This window comes from Oryctolagus cuniculus, chromosome 8, assembly GCF_051225735.1.
Source record: "Oryctolagus cuniculus isolate XC-2025 breed Fujian yellow rabbit chromosome 8, ASM5122573v1, whole genome shotgun sequence".
NCBI lineage: Eukaryota > Metazoa > Chordata > Mammalia > Lagomorpha > Leporidae > Oryctolagus > Oryctolagus cuniculus.
Genome location: NC_142874.1, coordinates 130,079,103 through 130,094,926, shown reverse-complemented (window position 1 = coordinate 130,094,926; position 15,824 = coordinate 130,079,103). Strand labels below are relative to the sequence as shown.

Genomic DNA, 15,824 nt, shown 5'->3' with positions numbered 1-15,824 from the left:
GAAAGTAGTTTTATTTTCTGTCTGTTTGCTTAGCACAGCTCACAATTTACCAATAATTCAAATAAATTAGGTAATAGGAACAAGGTAATGAGGATGATGCTCCCCTCAATGTCAACTTGCCTTTTTTTTTGTCTTCATATTACACTTTTCACTCCCATGTTTGAAGCTGTTTTTTATATGCTTCCAAACTGGGAGAAGAATTGACCTAACATGGAGTGTTGGAAACGATTGATGACTGTCTGGAGAGCACAGTGAAACATGAGTGCCTTCAGTGTAACGCAGGCAAGCATTCATCAGTACTTCAGCAGAGCCCAAAGTGACTTTTTGTGATAATAAAACTAGAATTTTTCCCCCAAATATATGCCAAAAAGGTGTGTTGCAATTATGTCTCTGGAAATATTTTTTGATGAAAGCATTTTCTTTTATAGGAAATGAAGCATTCTCTGGTTTGACACACAGCATGCCAGTTCCAGGATGGTTCAGAAGAATATCTCACTTATTACTCACAGAAATGAGTGGAGGTGGTAAATTATATTAAAGCCCATTACACAAAGCAAATGTCCTTCAAAGCTAGGTAATACCACATATATACATAAGGGTTATCAAAAACCTATTAAACTCACCCTTTTAGGTTTTCCAGCTGAGATTAATTTCTCAATGTAACATTCCCCCTATAAAGAAAATCCTTTTTTGTCTCTGAAGCTCTTGTTCTCATGGGACTTTCCCACCATTTCCCTGATAGCCAGGGGCTAACCAGCAATCCTTTGCCATCTCACAAGGCATTTCATTTAAATTTATATTGAGAAATTTATAGTCTTATTAAGTTGTCTTCCCCTGAGATTCATTTTGCCATGTTTCATTGGCATGCCATTTTAAATAGGTGCCATTTAACAGCTTGCTCCATATTTTTATGGGCCACACTACAATCAAATGAGGTTAAATAAGAATTGAAGGTTTCCATGTAGCTAGCCAAAGAAGACTCTGCAATATTTTAGCTTTGTATGGCTTATTCACATGTTCTGCATTAAGGTCCTAAGATCCCTTAATATGTTTGATCCTAAATCTTACAATAATGAGAAAGACTAAATGATTAATGACTGCACATATTGAAAAATAACAGTTAATGATTTAATAGTTAATGAGTAATATAATATTTTAATGAATAGTTTTTACCTTGGCATGACATGCTTATCACTGAGATAGTATTTCTTCACCTTGGTAATTAATAGAGAATTTCTTCTTTTCCAAAGAAAGATGCTTTAATTGGAAATGTATAGATGCATCCATAGCTCAGCTTTGCTGTAATGTTTGGGTTTAGATGCCTCCAAATCTGCATGTTTTCTAAGTAAATTTTTTTCTTTGTATTCTATTGCAATAGACTAAACTGTATTGGAACAACTAGAATTTCTCAAATCTGACATGCTGTGAGTTTGTCCCCATAGGAGCCCTGGGAAGCAGTTCAAATAGCATCAATTTACAGCATAGGCCCTCAGCAGGAGTCCTCAGCAGCAATGATGATGATAATGACTATGTTGGTTCCCTAGGGTGGCTGTAACAAAGTGCCCCACACTGAGTGGCTGCATGGGACAGAAACTTGCTGTCTCATAGCTATGGAGGCTAGAAGTTCAAAGTCAAAGTGTCAGGAGGGCCAGCTTCTCTCCTGTAACTCTAAGGATAAAAGAAAATCCTCCCTACCCTCTTTCTGGCTGCTGGAGGCAGCCAGGGTGGCTAGCAATAATGGCACCCCACAGCTTCAGCCTCAGAACATGTCTCTGCCTCTGTCTCCACAAGGTTTTTCTTCCTCTGTCTCTCTCCTCTCATCTAATATGGAATCTGCTTTTATTGATGCAGGACTCATCTTTATTACACCTGCAAAGACCCTGTTTTCACATAAGATTAGAGTCATAGGTACCAGGTATTGGGACTTCAACACGTATTTTAAAGGGACACAAATCAACTCATAATAATGGTACTACTACTACTACTAATAATAATAATAACGCACTTTAATGCATATGATCACTATTTATAATCCTGTTAACATGTCTGCAAAATGGGAATTATAATCCCCATTTTATCAGTTAGGAATTCGAGTTTCAAAAAAATAAAGCATCTTTTTCAAGATTGTTCTGTCTATAAGTTTCAGAAAAGAATTAAGATGTAGACTTGTCTGAATCCATCTTGTGTTACAATTCTGTTGCAAGAATAATCTGACTCTTGTTTCCCTGGAAGCATTTCCATATCAACTCCAGACATCTGATATTTTCAGCACCATTCTACAACATCAGCAACCAACTGGAAACTTTCCCAGCAGAAACCTTAGCGCCCATGGCTACTCCGTTCCCAAACCGGCTCCTTGCTAATGTTCCTGAGAAACCATGATGACACAAGTGCCTGCGTTCTTGCCACCCACTTGAGAGACCTGGATGGAGTTCCTGGCTCCTGGATTCAGCCTGGGCCCTGCTTGGCTCTTGTGGCTATTTGGGCAGCAGAGCAGCGGATAGATGACTCTCTCTCCCTCTCTCTCTTACAGTCTCTCTCGTATGTGTGTATGTATGCATGTGTGTGTCACTCTGCCTTTCAAATACATGCATCTTAAAAACAAATAAAAATTGCCTCTCGGTTTTCCATAGTGGCTATACTATTTTGCATTCCTACCAACAAGTATATAAGAGTACCCTATTCTCCACATCCTCACCAGCATTTGTTGTTTGTTTTTATGTAATGGTTTTGATTTACATTTCCCAAATATTGAGTATTTTTTAATATATTTCTTGGCCATTTCCATTTGCACCATTACTTAACTAGGTTGGTTTTGTGTGTGTGTGTGTGTGTGTGTGCTTCTGATATATTATGGATATTAATGCTTTGTAGATAAGTGGCTTGAAAATATTTTCCATTCTATTTGATATCTCTTCACTCTATTTATTATTCTCTTTGTTGTGCAAAGTTTTGAGTTTGATATAATCCCATTTGTCTAGTTTTACTTTTGTTGCCTGCACTTTTGGGGTCTAATCCAAAAAATATTATTGCCTACATCAATGTCATAAAATATGAGAAAGCTTTGATTTAGTGATTTTGCGATTTCACATCTTACATTTAAGTTTTCAGTTCATCTTGAGATTTTTTTTTGTATATGGTGGGACGGTGGGATCTCATTATATTCTTCCATATTTGTGTATCTAATTTTACCAGCACAGTTTATTGAAAATATTATCCCTTCTCCAAGGCATGTTATTGGCTCCTTTGTCAGAAATGAGTGGGTTGTATGTATGTGGAGTTATTTCCAGGGTCTCTATTTTGTTACTTTATGTGTTGTTTTTTATTCAAGTACCTTGCTATTTTAATTACCATAACCTTGCAGTAGACTTTGAAATTATATTTCCAGGTTTTTTGTTTGTTTCTTTGTTTCTGAGAACTATTTTGACTATTCTGAATCTTTTGTGGTTCCCTATGAATGTTAGGATTGTTTTCTCTAAATCTGTAAAGAATATAACTGGCATTATAATAAGAATTACATTGAATCTATAGATTGTTTTAGTTACAAACATTTTTATAATATTAATTTGCAATCCATGAACAAGAAATATATTCCATTTTTCATATTATTGATTATTTCTGTAATCAGTATTTAATAATTTTTATTTTTTTAAAGATTTATTTGTTTTACATGAAAGTCAGAGTTATACAGAGAGAGAAGAGGAAGAGAGAGAGAGAGAGAGATGTCTTCCATCCGCTGGTTCATTCCCCAAATGGACACAACAGCCGGAGCTGTGCTGATCCGAAGCCAGGAGCTTCTTCCCGTCTCCCACGTGGGTGCAGGGGCCCTCGTTGGGCCATCTTCTACTGCCTTCCCAGGCTATAGAAGAGAGCTGGACAGGAAGTGGAGCAGCCGGGTCTTGAACTGACACCCATATGGGATGCCGGTACTTCAGGCCAGGGCGTTAACCCGCTGCGCCACAGCACCGGCCTCAGAGCTATTTCATTTATTTGGTTAAATTCATTTCTAAATATTAGTTTTTGCAGGTATTGTGATTTCTTTCAACAAGATCATTTGAGGTATAAAATAATGCTGCTTTTCCATGTTGATTTTGTGTCCTGTGACTCTTGAATTGGTTGATCCATTCTGAAAGCTTTTTGGTGGAGTGTTTAGGTTTTCCTTGTACAGATTCCTGTCATCTGTAAACAAGGATCTCTTGTCTTCCTGCCTTCCAGTTGTGATGCCCTTTATTTCTTTCTTTCCCTAATTGCTCTTGTTAGAAATTCCAATATTATATTGTTTAAGACACCCTTGTCTTCTAACAGATCTGTGGAAAAATTCAGTTTTTCTTCATCAGTATATTGTCTGTGGGTTTTTCATATATAGACTTAATAAGGGATATGTTACTTCTACACTTGCTTTGTTAAGTCTTTTTTGAATCTTACCAAGTGTTTTCTCAGCATCTATTAAGATGACCATATAGTTTTTGTTCTTTATTATGTGATTTATTACTTTTACTGCCTTGTAAATGTGGAACCAAATTTTCATTCCTATAATAAATCCCACTGATGATGGTGTATGGTTTTTGGATATACTACAGAATTCAAAGTACTAGTATCTTGTTGATAGTTTTCTCCATCTAGGATTTGTTCTGTCCATTGTATATGTGTGTGTGTGTGTGTGTGCTTTTTCAAAATTTTGGTATCTGATAAATGCTGGTTTCATAACAAGTTTGGCAGAGTTCTATCCTTCCCAATATTTTGGAATAGTTTGAGAAGTATTAGAATTTAATACTCTTTAAATGTGTTGTAGAATTTGGTTATAAAGCCACCAGATCCCAGTCTTTTTGTTAACTCGAGGTTTTTAATTACCACCTCAATCGTGTTGCTTGTTGTAAGTCTTTAGATTTTCCATATCTTCTTTATTTATTTTGGTAGGTGTATGTATCTAGGAACGTTTCCATTTTTTCAAGGTTTTCCAATTTGTTAGTATAGAAGTATCTTTTGATACTTTTGATACCTTGTATTTCTCTGGTTATCAGATCTGATGTCTCTTTTTCTTTTTTTCTTTTTTCTTTTTTTTTTTTTTTTTTTTTTTGACAGGCAGAGTGGACAGTGAGAGAGAGAGACAGAGAGAGAAAGGTCTTCCTTTTGCCGTTGGTTCACCCTCCAATGGCCGCCGCTGCAGCCGGCGCACCGCGCTGATCCGATGGCAGGAGCCAGGATCCAGGTGCTTTTCCTGGTCTCCCATGGGGTGCAGGGCCCAAGCACCTGGGCCATCCTCCACTGCACTCCCTGGCCATAGCAGAGAGCTGGCCTGGAAGAGGGGCAACCGGGACAGAATCCGGCGCCCCGACCGGGACTAGAACCCGGTGTGCCGGCGCCGCAAGGTGGAGGATTAGCCTATTGAGCCACGGCGCCGGCTGATGTCTCCTTTTTCATCTCAAATTTATAGACTTAATTTTTTAATTTTTTTCTTAATCTGGCCAAAAATTTGTCTATTTTGTATATTTTGAGAAACCAGCCTTTTGTTTTGCTGGTCTTTTATAGTGTTCCTTTAATTTTAACTTCGTTTATTTCTGTTCTGCTCTTTATTTCTTCCCTTCTGCCAATTTTGCATGTGGTTTATCCTTGCCTTCATAAGTCCTGGAAGCGTGTCTTTAGATTGTTCATTTGAAATACATCCATTTTTAATGCATGTGGTTCTTGTTATAAACTTACTTCTTAATACTGCTTCTGCTTTGTCCCGCAGATTATAGTATGTTGTGTTTTCATTTTCATTTGTTTCAAGAAACATTTTTATTCCATTTTCTATTTCCTTAGTGATCCATTTGTCATTGAGGAACACAATTGATTTCTAAATATTTGTAAACTTTGTAGTTCTCTTAATTTTGTTGATTTTTAGTTTGGTCAGAGGAGATACTTGACATGATTAAAATTTGTTTTGTTTACTGAAACTTGATTTGTGGCCTAATACAAAGTCTAGCAAAATATTTCATGTACTAATGAGAAGAATGTAGCTGGTGGATGAAGTGTTTCCTGTCTGTAAGTTCCATTTGCACTATCCTGTGATTCAATTCTGAGGTACCTTGCTTGATCATTTGTCTGGATGATCTGTCTGTTGATGACAGTGGGATATTAATATTCCATATTATTAATATATTGAAGTTTATCTCTTTCTTTAGGTCTAATAATATTAGTTTTATATATTTGTGGGGTTTTCTATTGGGTTCACATATATTTAAGATTGTTACATCTTTCTGAATTGATTCTCTTATCAATATATAATGGTATTCTTTTTCTCTTTTTACAGTTTCTGATTTAAAGTCTGTTTCATCTGATAAGGCTCATTTTTGACTTTATTTTCATGGTATATATTTCATGGTATATATTTTTCTAATCCTCACTTTCAGTCTATATATATATCTTTGCATGTGAAATGAGTTTCATGTGGCAGCACACAGTTCATTTTTTAACCCAATTAGCCAATCTATATCTTTTAACTGAAATGTAAACAATTTGAATTCAGAATTAGCATCGATATATAAACACTAACTCCTGACATTTTGTTGATTGCTGTTTGTTTTATATATTTCCTTTTTCCTTTTTCTTTCTTAATATGTGTTTATTTTTATTTATAAGGTAATATGCCAGAAAGAGAGACACAGAGGGTGTCCAGGATCATTCCATCCTTTTGTTCACTCCCCAAATGCCAGAAACAGCCAAGGGTAGACCATTCTGAAGTCAGGAGCCAGGAACTCCATCTGGATCTTCCACACAAGGGTCATAAACCCAAGGACTTGGGCCATCATCCAGAAGTGACGGATTCCTGGGCTCTTGAGATGCAGGTGCCACAAGTGGAATCTTCATGCACGGTGCCACAGTTCCCAACCCTCTCTTATCAGTCAATTTCTGTAGCTTTCCATCCTGATGCTTCATTCTCTTCTCTCTGTATTGTTCTGTTTCCATAATGGTTGTTATGATACTTTTACTTCTAATTTATAACTCCCTTTTGCATTTCTTGTAGGGATAGTCTGCTAATGATGAGTTCCTTCAATTTTTGCTCATCTGAGAAATACTTTATTTCTCCTTCACTTCTTTTTTTCTTTTTTTATTCTTTTTATTATTTAATAAATGTGAATTTACAAAGTGCAACTTTTGTATTGTTGTGGCTTCCCACCCCCAACCTCCCTCCCTCTCGTGGCCCTCCCCTCTCCCACTCCCTCTCCCATCCCGCCCTTCATCGAGTTTCATTTTCAATCACCTTCATATACAGAAGATCTACTTAGTATATACTAAGCAAGGATTTCAACAGGCTGCTCTCACACAACCGCACAAGGTATAGGGCATTGTTCGACTAGTAGTGTTGTTTTTAAGTTTCATAGTAAAACACATTAAGGACAGAGATCCTGCGTGGGGAGCCTGTACCCAGTGACTCCTGTTGTAGATTTAACAATTGGCACTCTTATTTATGGCATCAGCAATCACCAGAGGCTCTTGCCATGAGCTGTCTAGGCTATGGAAGCCCCTCGAGTTCACCAACTCTGAACTTGTTTAGTCAAGGCCGTATCACAGTGGAGGTTCCTTCCTCCCTTCGAAGAAAGGCACCTCCCTCCTTGAAGGCCTGTTCCTTCCACTGGGGTCTTGTTCACCAGGATCTTTCATTTAGATTGTTTTTGTCTCCGTGTCATGGCTTTCCATGCCTGTGAGACTCATGGGCCTTTTAGCCAGATCCAAATGCCCCAAGGGTTGATTCAGAGGCCGGGGTGCTGTTTTGGACATTTGCCATTCTATGAGTCTGCTGATTGTCCTGCTTCCCCCGCAGGATCATTCTCTCCCTTTTAATTCTATCCTTCATTATTTGTTTACACTGATCTTGTTTGTAAAATCTCTTTGACATTTACCCTATCTTTTTTGATCAGTTGTGTACTTATACTTATCACTTTACCAAGTGCGCTGACATTGGTTTAGCTGGACAGAGTATTCTTGGTTGGAAGAATTTTTTGGTTTGTTTGCTTTGTTTCTTTTTTATTCGTTTTTGATTCTTTGAATTTAACTCTTTTCAGGCTTATAGAGCTTTTACTAAAAAGCCAGCTGTTTCTTTAACAGATTTTCTTTACATTTAATGACTTTTTTCCCTTTGTATTTAAAATCCTCACATCAGACTTAACATTTGATAATACAAGTATAATACACCTTAGAGAAGGTCTTTTTTCATTGAGTCTGGTTGGGATTTTTGAGCTTTTTGGATATGGATGTCCATATCTCATTTAGGACTTGGGAGATTTTCAGTTATCATTTTCATGGCTTTTTTTCTTCTCTTCATTTTCAAGTATCCCTATAATATTAATATTTGCTTGCTTAATGGTATCTCATGTCTCACTGGTTTTCTTCAGACTATTGCATTCATACTCTTTATTTTTGTCTGATTGGGTTTTTTGAAAAGTCATATCCTCAAGGTCACAAATTCTGTCTTCCATTTGGCTTGTTTTGTTTTATAGCTCACATTTGCATTTTCTATTTCATTGGTTGGAGTTTTCACTTCTACCATTTGTATTTGGTTCATTTTAATTGTTCCTATCCATGCTCAGTTTCTCATGCATGTCATGCATGAAATGTTTATCTCATTGAGGCTCCTTGAAATCATTATTTTGAATTCTTTCTCAGACAATTAAGATGTTACTTCATATTATAATTTATTTCTGGAGAACTATTGTGTTCTTTAGGTGGTATCACGTTTCCTTGCTTCTTCATGATCCCTGTGTCCCCACACTGATGTTTGCATGTCTGGTGAAACAGCTCCTTCTTCACTGTAGAGCAGATCGTATTAGAACTTTTTTTTTGTTTAGATGTAATTATGCATATTAGTTGGATCACTGATTAGGCTTTGGTTCTAGATGAGCCCAAAGTGTAAACTCTGATTTCTTCAGTTGTAATCAGTGTCAACAGTGGCTACTAGTGTCACAACATTCCTGAAAGCAATACCATGACATTAAAGTGACCATGGGTTTCCAAAGGAATGAGGGTCTTTTATCCCCAAAGAGTTGGATATCTTGTAATAGCAATAGCTGTATTCTCATGCTATGAGAAAAAGAGCAAGCTGTCCCCTTGTCCCATCTGACAAGTTTAAGTGAGGTTTGACTTCTTTCAACAATTGTAGCCCCAGGGATGTGTGACATGATGGGACCTTCCCCAGGTCCTATTGGGTGAGTTGGGTTATGATGGAGCTCATAGCACTAAAAGTTACAGTACTGTCACCAATAGAGGTGAAGAGGATCTTGCAGTTTCTTTGGGGCAGGTTACGCTGGGGATTGTACATAAGTAGCATATGTCAGGCCTGGTGTAATAGAATGCAGGTAAGTATATAATTCATTGTGAACTCACATAATGGATTTTCCAGTGGCAGAGATGGGGAAAATGCACAGAAAATTGATTCTATGAAAGAATTTCTTTAAATTCTCAGTATATTACAAAAGATAGAAACATTCAGATCTAGGAAATCCAAGGACAATTAATAGACCAAGAATACAAAAGATTCTTTTTAAGACATATTGTAGTCAAACTCTCAAAAATACAATAGGAAAAGAAAATTCTAAAAGCAGCAAGAGAAAATTGTTACTTTTGAAGCAATCTTCCTTAGATGAACAGATGTATCATCAGAAAGCTAACAGGCCAAAAAATAATAGGCTGATATAATTAATATCTTGAAAGAAAAACACTACCAACCAAGAATATTATACCCAGCAAAGCTGTACTTCAGAAATGAAGATGAAATAAAATTTTTCTAGGACCAAAAAAAAAAAAAATAAAGTAATTTGTCACTACCAGATCAGTCATTCAATAAATTATAGCAATGATCACAAAAATATTCACATTAAAAATCCAGTATTTAAGTGGATACACACAAGAGAAAAGAATAAAAATTGATCAATACAGAAAATCACAAAACCACGAGATTAAGAAAAAGAAATGAACAAAAACCTTCAGGGCTAGTTATAAGTGTTAGTGACACTAAAAGCAAGATTCATAAAAGGAAAAATTTGTATGTGTATCTCATCAAAATTAAACTTATATTCTGCAAAACATCAGCTAAGAGACTGTGAAGACAAACTACCAAGTGTACAAAGATATTTGCAAGCCTCTATTTCAAAAATGTCTAGCATATATATTACATAAAGAATGCCCAAAAATCAAGACCAAGTAAACAGTCTAATAAGAAAATGTACCAAATACATGAGAAAACATTTCACTGAATTATATAGATACACACACACATTAACACACACACACATACATAAGTACAATGGCAAACACAGGAAAAGAAGCTCAATCTAATTAACTATTGGGGAAATGCAAATTAAAACCATGATGAGATAGCTCTACACAGCTATCAGGATGATTGAAATTATAAATGACAACACCAAATGTTTTCAAGGATGAGGAGGAAGCAGATTGCCCCCACATAGTGGGTAGGAATATAAAATGGCACGTTCGCTCTGGGAAATACTGGTTCAGCAGTGTCTTTTAAAACTATACATGCAATTTACTACATGACTTAGCAATTGCACTATTGGAAATATATCCCAGAGAGATGAAAATTTATGTCATGCAAGACTTTCCCATGAAAGTTTATTGTCAAACTCAAATCAGCCTGGATGTCCTCCTACAAATGAATTGTTAAACAAATCATGATATCTTCCTACCATGAAATGGTGCTAAAAGCAAAGAACTCTGGTGGCCACCAGAAGCTAAGAATGACAAAGAAATAAGTTCACTGTTAGAGTCTCCAAAAGGAATTTAGTCCTGCTACCACTTATTGTTATCCCAGTGAAATGGTGAGCAGATTACATTTATTTGGAAATAACATCAGACTTACAGAATAGTTGGAAAATAGTACAGAGAGCCCCTATATTCTTGTCACCCAGCTTTCCATAAGTAGAAAACCATAGTGCAATTATTAAAACTAAGATACCAACATTGATGAAATAGCATTAAAATGAAATAACGTGTCATTAAAATATGTGTTAACCTGGAAATCAAAGTCAAGTAATTAATTTTATATAACAATTAAACACACTGGTGCTGAATTTTCTCACTTATAAGATAAGTGTGAAAGTATGTACACTTCTAAAAGAAAAATGAAAGGGATTCCAACAGAAAATATAATGTTCAGGGGATAGAATAGCTGGTGAATCTGCTGCCTGCAGGCTGGCATCCCATATGAGCACCAGTTCGTATCATGACAGCTCCATCACTGGTCCAAGTCCCTGCTAATGGCCTGGGAAAAACAGCAGAAGATGGCCCAAGTACTTGGCCCCTGCCACCCATGTGGGAGACCTGGAAGAAGCTCCTGTCTCCTGGTTTTGGTTTGGCACAGCCCTGGCCATTGCAGCCTTCTGGGACATGAAGCAGTATATGGAAGACCTCTCTCTGTCCCTCCCTCTCAGTAATTGTGACTTTCAAATAAATAAATAAACATTTTTAAAAAATAAAACTGCAAATAAATACCTAGTAATGTTATTAATCCTAGTAAATGGATTTCTTATTTTTTAAGTTATTATGTTTATGTTTTTGCCCAAAGAAAATTCAGAGCAGATGTAACTCAATAGACAGCAGAAGGAGTGTGATTTTCAATCACACAATATTCAAAGCATATAAATTAAAGTTTGGAGGACAAGTCATTTATTTTTTATATTATTCCTAACAGTAGTTTTATTTAAAATAAAATTTATTTATTTATTTAAAATAAAATTTATTTATTTTCAATTACTTGAAGGCCAGAGTAAGAGAGAAAGAGTGTATTTCACCTACTGGTTCACTCCCCCAGCTGACCAACAACCAGAGCAGTGCCAGGCTGGAGCCAGGAGCCAGGAGCCAGGAATTCTATCCAGTTCTCCCACAGGTGATGGAAACCCAAGCACTTGAGCTATAATCTTTTTCCATCCCAGGATGTATTATCAAGAAGCTGGATCAGAAGCAGAGCAGCCTGGATTTGAACCAGCAGTCTGATACGGAATGGAGGATCCTAAGCAACGGCTTACCCTGCTACACTTCAATACCTATCCCTGTTAGTGGTTTTGAATGTCTCCAATTGTCTAAGAAGGGTAAAGATCATTTGTAACATAATTTAAAGTTTTATTTACCCTGAGAAGGAAAGTTTTTACAAAGCTGTGCCAATATTTAAAATTATTTGATTAAATGAGTGCAAAAAAAGCAAGAGCCATGGAAATGATATTATCATTGAGAGAGCATGTTTATTGAAGACTTACTACATATGAGGATTTTTATTAGGGTGTGTATGTGTATACTGTGTATACTTTAGTTTTTACCATATCTACATAAGTAATATCTTAATATTCTCAATATAAAGAGGGAGAAACTGAGGCTCAAAGAATTTAGTTACCAATAAATTACATTGTTTAAAAGGGGTAACCATTAACTAACCCAGGTTGTTTGAATCCAAAGTTAACGTTCTCTCAAATGATGATGTCACCAGACAGAAACCAAAATGTAAAACTTTTGATTTTGCCCTCAACTCATTTCTAATGCTCCTTCCAAAACTCATGTATAATAAAAAGTATCTTTTACTTTATTCCATATTAAATGCTAGTGAGTTAACCATCTGCTCCAAATAAACCGATAAAATAGGTGACTCAATCATGACTTGTGTTGAATGTGTTTAAAGCAATGAGCACTATATCCAGAACAGTCAATGCAGTCATTGAATTGCAGTCAATGCAATTCATGTATGCATTCAACAAATTTTGGTTGAATGTCCACTCTGTAACAAGCATAACTTTAACTACTGGGAAAATATTAACGAGCAAAATATTCAAGCATTCTTGTTTTCATAAAGCTTTCAGCATGGTGAGCAAAGAAAGATATACAATATACATATTAAATATAAAAACATGCAGCATTTTAACAGTTAATGAGTGCTATGAAAACTGAGTAAAATCAGGATCCTGAGAGTATTTCAATGTTTAACATTGGGGTAGGTTAGTCCTCATTGAGGAGAAAGTATTGTGCCCAACAAATATGTCAAAGAATGCATGAACTTTAAGAACACACAATTTAATAAATTTTCCCAAAAAGCACAAATAATATTGCAGATATTTAGGGAGAGGTGAGATAAGGGATAAATTAGGAATCATTTTATAAAGTGATAGTAAGCTAAATTTTGAAGAATGCATAGAATTTGAGAAACTAAAAACATTAACTCCTGGAAAGTTTTTCACTAAAATAAGTGTAATGGGCACAGCATTGTGTTGCATCAGGTTAAGATGCTGCTTGCATTGCAGCACCTCAGGTTGGAATGCTGATTGGAGTCCTAGCTGCTATACTTCAGATCGAAGACAGTGAAGATGGCCCAAGTACTTGGGCCCCTACCATCCATGTACAACAACCAGATAGACTTCCTGTCCCCTGGCTTCTGTCTGACCCAACTCTGGTTGAAGCCATTTGGAAAGTGAACCTGTAGATGGAAACTCTGTCTTTCCCCATCTGTAACTCTGCCTTTCAAAAAAATAAATAAATTTTTTTTAAAATATGATAAGAAATACAACATGGGTAAGAGCAGAGATACTTACCAAGAACTAATAAATTTTATATATAAGATTGAATGGGAAAATGTTGCTGTGGATTCGTTCTGAGAGGAGGAGCACGGTGGGGGCAAGAGGTGTGTAGTTACCACACAGACGCTGGGAGACAGGTGAAAGCTGGCCAGAGGTGAGAAGCCTGCAGACTCATTTATTTCAGTTGGTACAGCAGCATATATAGCCGAGGCAGCAATCCAGTCAAGGGGTGGTTTATGCCCTAACCAATCACAGCCTGTTGCCAGGCAGGCTCCATCGCCAAGTGGTTCCCAAGCCATTTCTGAGTAACTGAGGCTTGCTTGCCAATGACCATCTTGGCATGGCCTTCTCATTCCACCACAGGAAAATACTCACAGTTCTAATAACAATAATTATTAATCCTTGATTAATGAGAGTCTAAAGTTTATAAAATTAGGAAATTTAATACCTTAAGCATCAATGGTGGGACAATTATTGGGTGCATTTATTTGTATGATTGTATGATTTCTAATACCAATTAAGAAAAAATTGAAATGACTGACAAAAAGGTATAATGTGCATCTGTGGAATGATAATTTAATAATAATCTTTTCTTGTGGGACACGTCATTTTATTTTTATATTTCCTGCAGGATGGTAACATGTCTTAGGATACCCAGAGGCAAATACATTTTCCATATTGTACATGGACAGTGAAAGTAAGCAGAACTTGGGCCGCATCCCATGGGTTCCTGTCGCCAGCGCGTTCCCGAGGCAGCCTTAGGGTGGAAGCACACAGCAGGAGCTGGTGCCGGGAGGCCCGGTGCTCTTCTTCTCATTGCCCAGTAAGTTCACCGTCGCTTTCTTGGCTTCTTTGGCGAAGGCGTCGGAGGTGTCTTTGGCTCTGTCCCTCAGGTCCTTTACCAGGTCATCCACCTGGGCCTCGAGCCTGAGGAAGAAGGGGCTGATGATGCGCCTGTGGAGCAGCTCAGCGCCGTTGGAGGGACTGGGCGCCGTGCACCAGAGCAGGAAGGCACACTTGAGCACGTAGTAGAAGGGGAACCAGGACAGGAAGAGGTCAGAGAGGAGCCCGGCGACGCCGAACACACCGAACACCACCCGGTAGGTCAGCCACCGGGTGGCATCCTCTTTGTTGGGGCTCTCATGGCTTTCATTGAAACGTAAGCCGAGCAGCTGAATCCGATCAGGGTGCAGAGGAGGGAGGCGCCACAACCGAACACCAGGTACTAGGCCCGCAGCCGGAGGACACCGAGCGCGATGAGGCTGCGGTTCACACCGCTCTTGGCCTGCAGCTTGGCCAGCAGGTCGGTCATGCAGTTCTCCTGCGGGAAGCAGTCGAGCCGCTCCTTCATGGCGGCGGACATGGCGAGGCCGGCGCACCCAGCCCAATAGTAATCTTAATTTATATATTTTGGCAATCTTTGGGAATATGTGAAGTGACAAAATATGGTTTCTTAATATTAATTATGGGTGATTAAAATAAGGAAGGAGTCAGGAACTATAGCAGTGATATAAGGATAAAATCTTGCTTACAGAAAAGTAATAAATTTTAATGTGTTTACAGTAAATATGGCATACTATTATGTATTAAATTCCTTATCTAAAGTAGATAATTATTTCTATGCATAGAAATTGAAAGAAGAATTGTTATAAATCCCTTTTATTTTTAGCTAGCTTTATATAGATATTACAATAAACTATCTGATAAAATGTATAAAGAGAAGATATGTTAAAACAAATCCCCTTGGGGTAGCCATTTAGCTTAGCAATAGAGACACCAGTTATGATATCCACATCCCACATAAATATATTTGGGTTTGATGTATGGCTCCGGCTTTCTGCCAATACAGACCATAGGAGGCAAGAGTAATGGTTCAAATAATTGAGTTCCTGCCACAAACCTGGAAGATGTGGATCGCATTCCTTGCTCCTGGCTTCAGAACTGGACTGCTCTATCAGGTTATCTCTTTCTCTCTTTGGCTTATTGTCTGCTTCTCAAACACACATTTTAGAAACGTACACACACACACACACATGCACATATTGCTTGAAGAAATTAAAAAAAAAAACAAGAAGCATGTGGACAAATATAGCTATGAAATAAAATAGTGCTGAGAATACAGGATAATTCAAATACTATAAAATATATAAGAACTAACAAATTGGACAGTGATAATATGAAGTTATTAAGAATGTTAATTATAAAAAGGCCTATTCATTGAAATATGGAATGAGGTGTAGAGAATGGCCTCTTGTGACGTATAAAGAATGG

General features: G+C 37.2%; 1 pseudogene; it reads right to left on the bottom strand.

Annotated features, from left to right (window-relative positions):
* Positions 1-14,311: 14,311 nt before the first annotated feature.
* LOC100358369 (receptor expression-enhancing protein 5 pseudogene) lies at positions 14,312-14,916 on the bottom strand (annotated as a pseudogene).
* Positions 14,917-15,824: the final 908 nt, after the last annotated feature.